The 12434-nt window shown below is 33.1% G+C and overlaps 1 protein-coding gene across 1 annotated transcript in view; it reads right to left on the minus strand.

The window, feature by feature from the left end:
• LOC111061992 overlaps positions 1 to 12434 on the minus strand; it is a 188735-nt gene that overhangs the window by 61519 nt on the left and 114782 nt on the right.

Consider the following 12434-nt stretch of genomic DNA (forward strand, 5'->3'; position numbering starts at 1 on the left):
CTTTTGTGACCTGAGCAAAGCTTTTGATTGTGTTGTGCACTCTCTCTTACTGGATAAATTAAAATTTTATGGCGTTTGTGGAGCAGATCTTAGCTTATTTAAAACTTATCTTGTGGGACGTAGACAAGTGGTGTGTATTGGAGATAAGAGATCAGATGTAGCATGCGTAAAATTCGGTGTCCCACAGGGATCAGTTCTCGGGCCATTGCTTTTTATTCTTATGATAAATGACCTTCCTGCTGTTCTAAATTGCCGTTCAATACTGTATGCTGATGACACAACATTTATCAATAAATGTACTGACCTTCAAAATCTTAAAAATCTAACTGAGACCACTCTGATGCAAGCAGCGACATGGTTTAGGGCTAACGGCTTCATGCTCAACGAGAATAAAACACAGACTATGCACTTCACCCTTAGAGGTGGCTTAGATTGTGTGGATGCAATAAGCGATGTAAAATTTCTGGGGATATTCATTGACAGATATTTGACTTGGGAAGCTCATATTAATTATATATCAAGCAAACTTTCAAGAGTGATTTATCTGATCAGACAACTGAAAAATCATGTTCCAGATAATTATTTGAGATCGATATATTTTGCCTTTTTTCAGAGTATTGCAACATATGGCATACTACTGTGGGGAAATAGTAGTCATGCAGAAAATATTTTATTATTGCAAAAGAAGGTGGTCAGGGTTTTAACTGATTCTCATAGACTAGCACACTGTAAGCCTCTTTTCGTCCAGCTTAGAATAATGACAATAGTGAATTTTTACATTTATACTGTGTCGTTGCATGTTAAAAAAAACTCATCCAATTTAAAATTAAGGCATCAAACTCATAGCTACAACACAAGAAATTGTCATAGGATTGATATTCCCTATCATAGGTTATCCAAAACAGCCAAAAGTTATGATACATTTGGTATAAAAATTTGCAATAATTACCTACAGATTTAATATCAGAGACAGAAAAGAAATTTAAGACGAGATTATTGAATTGGCTTGTGATAAATCCTTTTTATAGTGTTGAAGAGTTCTTTGAGAGTGAAATAATTGTTGCTTAGAGTTAAGAGGTTTCTATTTGTATTTATATATTGTTCTAAAGGCTCAAGTTGTGCTGTAAGGAATATGTTTTGTACATTCAAATGAATATTGTTAATGTATTTGTAAAATCCAATTGACTTACAGTTTACTTAGGTACTGTATTATTTTAAGACTCAGTAATGTATTTTGTATGTACAATTGCTGTAAAATTTGATTTTTATCTTTTGTCTTACTGTAATCAATATTTGACTTTGCCTATTGTTCTAAGAATTTAACGGCAATAAAATCATATTTATTTATTTATTTATTTATTTATTTATTCATGCAGGCGAGCGAAGCGAGCCCGCTGATCTCATTTTTGGACAATCTAGTCGGGGGTCCAGAATTCGGTACAGAGGTTCCGCTGAGGTCTACATGCAGGCGAGCGAAGCGAGCCCGCTGATCTCATTTTTGGACGATCCAGTCGGGGGTCCAGGGGGCGGAGCCCCCTGGCTAGACCGATATGGCGAGCGAAGCGAGCCTGACGGCTAGTACACTATAAATAGTCCAGAAAGTAGGTTATGTTCCATACACTTGAATTCAGGTTCAATTTCTGTTCAATCATTTAAAACTCAATACATAATATGAAATATTATTTCTACTTGAATAAACATCACTAACAAATTCAAATTCTGTATTGAATAAAATGAACATGCAGTATATAAACAAGTGAATAATCACTCAGACCTCTAGTCTGAGGTCAATCGCCCTATGGTCGATGTTTCAACAGTATGATTAATTATGAATATTTCACTATAATTACATATTGCGATACAAAACTTTTCTACCCATGTAACTAAGCCTCTAATTCCTTCATCAAGGTATTAATACTGTACTAGCATATAGATATATAATTGTGCAGATGAGAATGGAATAGACACGCAGAAACATATAAAAATTAGAATTGTTTGACAAAACCTCTTGAATAATTTAATATATTATATTATTAATTAACAATAATACAATGCTTTTGATACAGCATATTTATTATCATTTTATAAACGTATTGAAAGTGCATTTCATTGAATTCAACATTTAATATCCATATTATAAACAGAAAAAATCCATTATTGTAAGTAATAATTGAAAATAAACTAGAACTGGGAGAAAATCTGTTGGTAAATGCATTTGAATCAATACCACAGTATCAATATCAATTCACATATTTGGTAGAACGTTTTGAAATTGAATTTCAATTTATCCTTTCAGTGATTTTCTTATCAATGATTGGTAATTTTAGGGATTTTCATTCCATCACACTGTTCGTTCATAATACTTCGTTTGGTAATCATCAATATTACGATAACGTTCAGTTTTTTTTCATATTTTGCTAGTTTTCGATATTTCTATATATTTCTTCATGAATAATTCAATAGAGCATTCGGAATGAGCTCAAGGCTAATTTCAAGCAAAGTTCATCATTATAGCGATTGGTCCATGATAACAATGTGTGATGTACTCAAGTAATATACATTGAGATTCATAGCATTTGGGATTTGGACATGATTACTCCTACTCCATTTTATTAACAACGCTGTATTGGACATCACGCTTACCAATTCAGAAATAACGTACGACTGCGGCCCTTCAGCCTTTGCTATATAAGGAGAAACGTGATGACGATTCGAGAGTTTGGTAACCAGATTTATTGAAACAGTGCACTGCTGCTGCATTGTGTGCTCGCGCGTCCAACACCAGCCACGATCATCATCTTCTTTGACTCGGCACTTTGCTTCTTTTCAAATCCTCATCCTCTCTTGATTTGTCGTGACATGGACCAATCGTTTGTGCAACACAACTCTAGTTTGATAGGTTTTCTGCAATCACTGAACTAAAATCAAGCAACGTTTATGAACGAAATGGGCCTACTGCATACAAAGGCACTAGCAGCAGACAGTGGTAAGAGAGATACTCTTGAAAAGCAATCAAGTCTGGCTATAAATCAAAGCGATTATTATTTACTTGAACTAGTTAAATGTATACTATTTCCTATTTTTTTGGAAAATAGCAAATTGGAGATGTAATTATATTAAATACAATATGGTGGACAGAGAACAATCAACAAAGGAAGTAGAGTGATACACAAAATCATTCTACGCTGTAAGGCAGAAGGATTACCAAGCAAGATGAAGAAAATTTCACTTACGTTCTAAGATTCTTGTAAGACTGGGACTGGGGATTGTGCATAAGAGCAGCTAGTATACGATATGAGTTATTTTGACCCCAAACCTCTTGAATACTCTCCACAAGGACAATTAATAGTGGGTATGTAAGCCTACAGACTACAATACACGAAAAATAGGTGTAACTAGCAACATATTGGGAAGATATCATTTCGAAATTGTGTACAACCTTGTCACCATTCAATTCTTCTCTACCCACTCATTTCAAATTCTAACTTTGGTTTATCCTCTATAAGCGGATAAGTCACAAGCTGTGAAATTCCCAAGAAATTCAAATCCACGAACCTCACCCACTGTGATTGGTTCAAGGGTCGATGTTTGTCGATAATCGATTCAGTATTTCGTAAAAATCCACGAGATAATCATCATCATCATTCGGAACGTAGTATTTCTCTCTCAAATGTCAAGATCCCAATTAGCCGTTCGTGGACAAATAATTGCGTGTCATTGCAGTCCAGTTGTTGAGAATATAAGAATATCTTACCGGGAGAGGATTTTAGGTTTGTATTGAAGATTTATCCTTACAGTTATTTCAATTTTCATTTTATGACGAATACTGCAAATAAACGACTTCAAAGATCAATTGTCGTTAATAGTATTGATCAATCAATAGATGGTGGTAGTTATAATTCAAGATAATGAAGGTGTTTGTAAAATGTTGACGTTTGTGACTATCTGCACTTTAGATTGTGATCCCCATAAATATGCATGTAAAATTATAATGGGGAACGATTACGTTTTCAGTACTTATCCTTTACTAGAAAGATGTCAATGCTATTACAGATTCTGGTGATCATAGCACTATACAGAAATATGCAGATGTTTCTGAAATGTTAAGGTTTGCAAAAACTTTGTCCTTACAGTGATAATAACATTCATTGATAAATCATTATTGTGACATAGTAAAATCAAATGATGTTAGAGCTTGCAAAGATGAAGGTGATGAATAATTTCAAGAAATAATGACAATGCCAGTTCAATGAGCTGTGAAAGTTGAATTTTTACAAATTGGATGAATTCAATAATTACGAGTACACTTGATATAGTCCTATGATAATATAATAGTGGATATAAAATAATAGTGGATATTTGGCAACGCTTGAACACAAAGTATCATTATGATTGAATGGAATAATAAAGTCATTTGCTAAATTCTTAGGTTTGCAGGAATTTAAAGGAGCTTGAGAACCATTTGCCAAGTCAAAATACAACTACTTGTAAGATCAAACGTAGAAATGACAAAAAGATAGTCATTATAGTTGAGTTTAGACTTGAAGTTAGAGCTGAAAAAACAAAAGAAAAGCAAAAACAGCTTAAAACCTATTATTTATAGAGTAAATTGCATCTACAAGGACTCATGAAATTTTGAGCCTGAACTTCTAAAACACTATTGTTCATAGTTTTCATAAACTTGCATTATTTGGGTCATTTTATTGGGGTCCATTTGAAGTATGGCCCAAATAACTTGAACAGAGTGGCCACCCACTTTAAAATAGAAAAGTCATGAGCAATTCCCGGTTTTCCAGAGTAAAATTTCAAATTTTCCAAGTAAAGTATCCGCGGTATTTAAGGAACAAAATACATTCGTAAAGAATTTATTATGGACATCTTCAGTTTGATCTTCCATGACGAATTGCGTATAGCATTTATTTAAATTTACAAATATATTGACAATTTTTGACATGACAAGAATAGCCATTATGTTTTTAGATATTTTTTGGGTTAGGTAGTTCGAAAACATTGCCAATTATTATTGCTAGCCATCAAGTATTTTTTTATTTGAGTTTATTGGTACTGTACACTTCTTTACTAAATTAATAGAAATTTATGAAAAATTCCTGAGTAATTGGAAGAATGCATGAGGAATTCACGGTATTTTTCCCGGTAACTAAAATTAAAATCATGAGGAATTCAAGGTTTTCCCGGTAGGTGGCCACCCTGAATGAGTCAGATTCATATTCATTCTTAAACTGTGGAATGTTATTCATAGAGTCAATTCTTCAAATGAACAAAAACTGCAAAAAAAGTTATAGCTCGCAAAAACAAGCTAGTCTGATGGTAATTCACTTATTACAAATGGTTAGTATTGACTATAAAACTGTAAAAACACTAGCTTACCAAAACTCTGAAAGGCTAGCTATGCTGATTACAATAAAACGTTATTCATTTTAACAAGTGTACAAGTTTTTCTACGACCATAAATTGAAAAAAATCGAAACAAGTTATTTTGACTTGAAACTAAGAACATAATTTTTCGGAGTCAATGCTACTTGCCAATTTTTATGTCAAGGATTGTAACTCCATGGGTTGATAATGTGTAATTTACATTATCTTTCCTGGCTTTTATTAATGGTTTATTGGAAACAGTTCAATGAAAAATGAAGATCCCAGTAAGGAGATAGTTTATTGGGTAGATTGCTACAAAGATAAGATTGGAGCCTAACCCAAGATGTGACACTTTGTATATGGATGGTAAACAATAATAATTTCTCAGTTTGGCATGAGTAGTTGCATTGGATAACATTAGCAGACTTGAATTCGCAAACGGGAAAATGACATCTACAAGCAATAACTCAAGAATATGCAGACAGAGCAATCTATCCTACATGTGACCTCTGTGCAAGGATCGTCGTAATCCCACACAACTGTAGTCAGTAAATTTACTTATTGGGGGCGAGTTTAAGCCTATAGGCTCATCATTAGAGGATTGCGTGCTAGGAAGAGTTATTACTGTTTTCAAGCCTTCAAGAAACCCACGTGGGTTTTAATTTTAGCTGTAATTGTGTAATACCACACTCATTAAGAATGATGAAGTTGAGGATAAATGAGCAAGTACCACAGACAAGAATCAAGAGGTTGCCTGCTGCAGTACATTACAACTCATCAGATTCTATTTATGTACCAGAAAATTAAACGGTTAAAGGTGTTTCCTAGTTTCCTAAAATTCAATCGAAAAGGATTAAAATGATCTTGAATAAACAAATTGATGATAATTCATAAGAAGCATGTAATTATTTGAGATTAAAGAAGTCTCTTTCAGAGCACAATAAGTGAATTGGGTAGTTTAGGAATTAAGCTAGAGTAGTTATGCTGGATAAAGGTTATTTCAGAATATGTGTGCCATTAAATGCATTGCAAATTTTATTTTTGAAATCTATGGTAAATCATGTTTTTTATAATTCTATTTTACATCAAGCTCTTGTATATTTAAAATTTGTTAACTTGTATGTTAAAATTTGATCTCCTCAAGATGAAAACAATCATTACTGATATCTTTCAACATTTCTAGCACCGTAGTTATATTAAGAATAAAAAAATTCAAATTACTCTAAAAAATATGTGATTATGATGAATTTCATATTACAGATATGATGAATTTCATGATATCAAAGATCATTAGTGAATTTGTAATAGGCATTGGTGTTTTTGTAGAAATATAGGTTCTGGTACTCAATGTTCTGGGGAGGGGAGTTCCCGGCAAACTTTTTAGATTCAGTCTCGAAGATTGTGTTTTAGAGCTATTTGGGAGCAAAGGAAAAATTGAAAAAATATAAATTCGTGGAAGAAGGAATCTACATTTTTTCTTGTCACGAGAGGTTCCGGCGCGTACCGTCACAGAAACAGCATTGCTATTATTCAAATTAAAATTTGGTAGGCCTATGATGCAATGATTGTAGATTGTAGATATGTAGCAATATCAATGATACTGATAAACTTGTTTCAACATTTCCTTCCTTTACTAGTCCACTTCAAAAAACTGAATAAGCACCATTCCGGAAAATTCTCAAAAATAATGAAAATTTAGTTATCTATAATATTGAGGTGCAACATCATGGGAAATATACGTTTTATACGGCACATTTCCTGCTGATTACGTTATTAAGATGAATGTTACTGTAAATTGGGATGACGTATTATTACGGTACAACCTTATCATTAAAGAGCTGGCCTTTGAAGATGTTCAATAGCACCACGGTTGATTACTGGCTAGTGCTTTCTATGCTGGCCATGATAAAAATAAGATGTGAATGTAAATCAGTCACGCTTCTTGACGATGATGATTATTATGATCATGCTGATCCCATCTCCACCCTGAATGAAAGTTTTAATATGATGTACGTGTTTATTTTGAGGGACCAATAAATGCACAGTCATTCATATGAGTAGTCAGGAAGAAAGTGAAAAAACAGTAGGTGAAAAGAAAAAGAGGAAAGTTAAGAACAGAAGGTGTTAATCGGTAGACAGATGCCTTTCAAATGACAAGGCAGCGACCCTACAATCTCAAACTCTGATTACTGTTATTGTGTTTCTACCGTAAGCTGTATGCTGCATCCCAACACACATTTCCAAGCAATAATGGAAAAAGCAGCCACTCAACGTATTAGCTGTCTGTCATTTATTATTACTAAAACATGTGCCATTACGATTGCCTACCGAAGTAGTGAATGAAATCTAGAGATAAGCATACTGCTTGTATTCCCTCCATAGTTTTCCAACTGAGACTTTTCAATCACTGTATTAAAGTTTTCTTCTAATCATGTTCAGTTGATAGATCCGCGATCAATTTTATAAGAGCTCTATTAAAAATTATCAAGATAAAGCAATTCATTCTTAAATTTCATTCAATGACAAAAATAAGTAGTAGAAGGGAAACAGGCATAGCCCATACTATTGTTAACTATTTGCATCAATTAATAATATAATGATGCAACATTTTCATTAAATAGTTTCGCAAAACTGTTATGTGAAGGCAATCTCTGAAAACAATATAATTCCCAATTTTCATGATGAATTATAAATTAATTAGTTGAAATTATTCTGAAACACAAAAATTGTGTTTAAACTTGTTATTAACTATTTAATAGACAATAAACAATTTTAAGGTGAAATAAAAACGATGTTGTCAGTTCCACATAATCTATTTGAGCCAAACTTGAGTTTCAAGGCACTAATGCATCTTATTCAGAGATATCATGATGCCTTAGTGCATTGAAACTTACGTTTGGCTCAAATAAATTATGTGGAACTGACAACATCGTTTTAATTTCACTTAATATAGAGAAATTCCACAATATCTCTGTTCATAGTGTAAATATTATACACAATTTCTTATTCAAAGCTAATTAAATCGGAGATTGACAATAGATATTTCAAACCTGTCTCATTTTTCCTGGATAATATCATTGCTGTTGAATCTCATATCTGAGTTGCAGTCATAGAGAAGATTTACTGGTGTATTAAAAAGGTTTTATCACCAATTCAATTTTGATGGATTAAAATTCGCAACTTTCATCGGGTGATGTTGGGTACTTATTTGATGTAATCTCTCCAAATCTACAGTTTATTTTACCTTTGAGCATCCTCTATCAACAAGGTATGGGGACTAGCTTCCGCCGGTATATCGTTTGGTTAATAAGGGGTTCCAAGCAGCAAGCAGCGATGTGGTATGGTATTGTTTCATGACCGTTATCAGCGCTTATAAAACAATGAATAGCAGCATCCTTGCTCATATCACAGTGTTATTTACGATTCTTTGGCACTGATTGATGGTCTTTTTTGATTCGACCTAATGATATGTTTGTGTGTTGTTCATTTTATCGCTGATAAGGAACGGAACCTGCAACCTATACTACACTATACATTAAGGCTCCAAGTACTACAATATTACTTAGATTATGCGAGTTGAAGGAATGTGATAGATTAATTTTTACAAATCAATCTGATTATAGATTAATTTTTACAAATCAAACTGATTATAGATTAATTTTAACAAATCAAAGTGAATAAATACAGTAAATTATTGATTAAAGACTGTGAATTACAGTTACATCTGTGAGGCAGAAAAAATTTCTAGAAGTAGAAATAATCTTATCAAATCTTATTAAACTTATTAATCTTATACAAAAATAAATGAAATTGGCTTTTTTATTTAATAGTGATTTTTCTGATAAAATAGAAATTGAAAGAGTTCAGTTTACAATTTACTAGAAAAAATATTAGTAGACTTGATTCTATTTATTATGGATGCTGTAAACATCTTTCAACGATCTTCTGTATTCTATGCCATAGCTTCTTCTATTAATAAAATGAGTGCCCACTTCATCTGTCCTTCGAATAACAGCATACTGCAGCCAAAGAGTATAAAAGGTAGGCTAACATTTGTTACTGTTTGTAGCCTACTGCTTTTGTTTCAATCCACATCTATTTTCAATTTCAACATCGTTTCGAGTTGAAGAGCCAATTACTACCTGTATAGCTTATTGTAATAGAAAGCGATGGACCTTTTAAATAGATGATGCTAATAAATTCTCACCAGGATAAGTGAAGTCCAGTCAAGTACGTTGCATAATAAGTTGGGTAAAAGACGTCTACAGTAGCAAAGATCTGTTATTAAATAATAAGAAGTGAATCAACTTCTCATGAATCTGTAGAAATGTTTAATGAGTAAGTTATTCAGAAATTGAGCGCGAAAAATTGAATCCTGCCGGGGCGATATATCGGTGAGAAACTTCAGTTATTCTGGGAACTAGTGCAAGGTCCAAGCAAAACGCAGCATACGCAACATACCGTATTGATATCATTATAAGGCTGTTCTTTTGCCATCTAACCGTGAAAAATAGAAAGTATTAGCGTTACTAAAGCTCCCACATACTGTATTCAAGCAGCTTTTGTAGCTAACAAACGGTGCTAAAATTTGTGGTTGTAATGATCGCTTTGTGAAGTTAACATTTGAAAAACAGATAACGGCACCGGGGGCCACATATAAATAATCATAGTCCAACTATCTCCGATTTCAAAGGGCCTTGAATCATCCACAATAACTACAATCGCCGACTTACATCTGCCAATGGACCAGTCGAGATCCACATTACACAAAAGGTCAAAAACGAACCATCGCAGACCTGAACACTATCGAAAATTGATTGCTCCAAGATTTGATTATCTGCCGATTACCGATAACGATGTGAACATCGTCGTCAAATTGAATTTGACAGTTATTCACACCTTGCCCAAAACGACAATGTCACGATGACTCGTTCTAAATATATGTGGTCATAGGCCACATGCAAAGATCTTCTAATCTTTATAGACATGTTACTATCTCTAACTACCATCAGACTTAGCATCTCATCCAGTGAATTCGTTACGAACATCATCATAAAACTATGAAGTCGATTAAATTTTGAATACTGATATGTTGGCAGAATGTGAATTACACGTTCGATGAGTCACAGGATGAGTTATGGTTGTTGAGTAGCATCATCAATTTTATAATCCTACAGATTATCCTACTTGGTTGTCTTGAGATTACCCGTGACTACCTCACAGCTGTTGGATATTAATCATCTTAAACAGCCCATTTAGAAAGGTTTCAACAGGATGATGTTCTCCTTTCATGCCGTTAAGGTCGTATTCAAACGATTTTGACAAGGTGTATCTTGTGAGATCTATTAGAGCTGGAATATTCAATCAAGTGGGAGATGGGATTCTTGATGGACCATAAAATTTTAAAATTGTAAAAAGAACGCGTCTCCTAGTTCTTATCAGAAACTAGTATGACTGGAGAATTATAGCAAAAACTCATGTTGAGTGTATTTTGTTCATATACATGTTATAAAATATAGACTATTTCAATTATTATCACAATTTAAATAAAATGTAAAAGAAAGGATCACTACCACAGTCAAAAACAACTGATTAAAAATAAGGTTCAGCCTTGGCTGAATGAGCTTGTCTATTTCCCGACAGAATAAATCAAGCAGGTAGTAGTAGTAGTTCCATGAATGAGTAGCACCTCGTCTATTATAATCTCACAGCAACCGCAAACTAAGTTAAAGCTGTTCAGCGCAAGTTCATTATTTTGCGTGATGCACTTAGGTTCAATGCTAGTATTAATTCATTACCGCTCATTGTTATTTGTGTTGATAATGGAGCGACAATAGAAGGTTGGGTCCTCGTAAGAGTACTAGGAATTTCAAGGATTTGATTGTTAGTGATTGTTATGTTGTTAGAAGCAGATATAGGTAATAATAATAATTTAATATAGGATACTACACTGGATACAGTATCCAATTGCCAATTGTTTTCCGACTGCTCTTATAGATGTAAACAATATCAATTATTTGAACTTTAATCGATGGCAATTAATTGAATTGATTGGATTGTTCAAGAAGGATCCTTCTTCACCAACCACTCCTTGCTTCTCCAACCAAATCTAGGTTTGAAGTTTTAAAAGATCCAGAACAATAAGTTAGGCACGGTACATTTATTGAATGTAGGAAGGATATGATATAAGGTTATTTGAAGTTATAGGGGTTTCGATGTAATAGAGAACGAGTGTGAAACAAGAAGAGACTATGTAAATCGTGCCTAGTAAAAAATAGATAATTACTCTTTGAACTATTTTTGAATTTTCATAAATAAAAAATCATTTAAAATAATAAAAATAGAAGTCTGTCAATATCTATTGTACCAATAGAGGAAATAAATTATAGTGAGGAAAGAGAAAGAGTTCCTACTGTTCTTTGAAGCGCTGTTACCAAGTATATTTTAACACTAATCCTAACATAAATTACAAATTTGAAGCAGATATTCTTAACAGTTGGGCCATCTATTATTCAACACAGAATAGGTATGTAAAGTGAATACAAAATTTATTGTAATTTTTCATACACGGTAGGCTACATTTTCCAGTATGAATGAGTTTCATGCGAAAATGAACTCACTCATTTTGAGAAATTATATTGTTTTAAAGTAATAATAGAAGTTGATTCAATGATAAAATATTAATGTTATCGTGGAAGAAATATTGACGCAATCGTGTCTCGATGAGTGCAGTTAGGTTTATTTCGTTTGTCTAATGATTTCCATTTGGAAAAATAAACACTTATGTTTTTACAGATCTTGTGAAAACGTTTGCAGTGAGCAGTAGCATGCTTCAGTATCATGAAGAATTAAGTAAAATCGAAGTGTATTGAACAAACTCAGAGTTCTCATTATAAATTTGATTGATTGCAGCCTAATAGTTATGGACTGTAAATCATAGCTGAGAAGACAATAGAGATAATCTATTCTTGAATTATGATGTTCTGTAGACCATCCTGCTGATGTTTCTTATCTATATCGTGATTTCGATCAGAAATAAATAGATCATTGGTTTTGTA

This window comes from Nilaparvata lugens, chromosome 4 (genome assembly GCF_014356525.2).
Source record: "Nilaparvata lugens isolate BPH chromosome 4, ASM1435652v1, whole genome shotgun sequence".
Taxonomy (NCBI): Eukaryota; Metazoa; Arthropoda; class Insecta; order Hemiptera; family Delphacidae; genus Nilaparvata; species Nilaparvata lugens.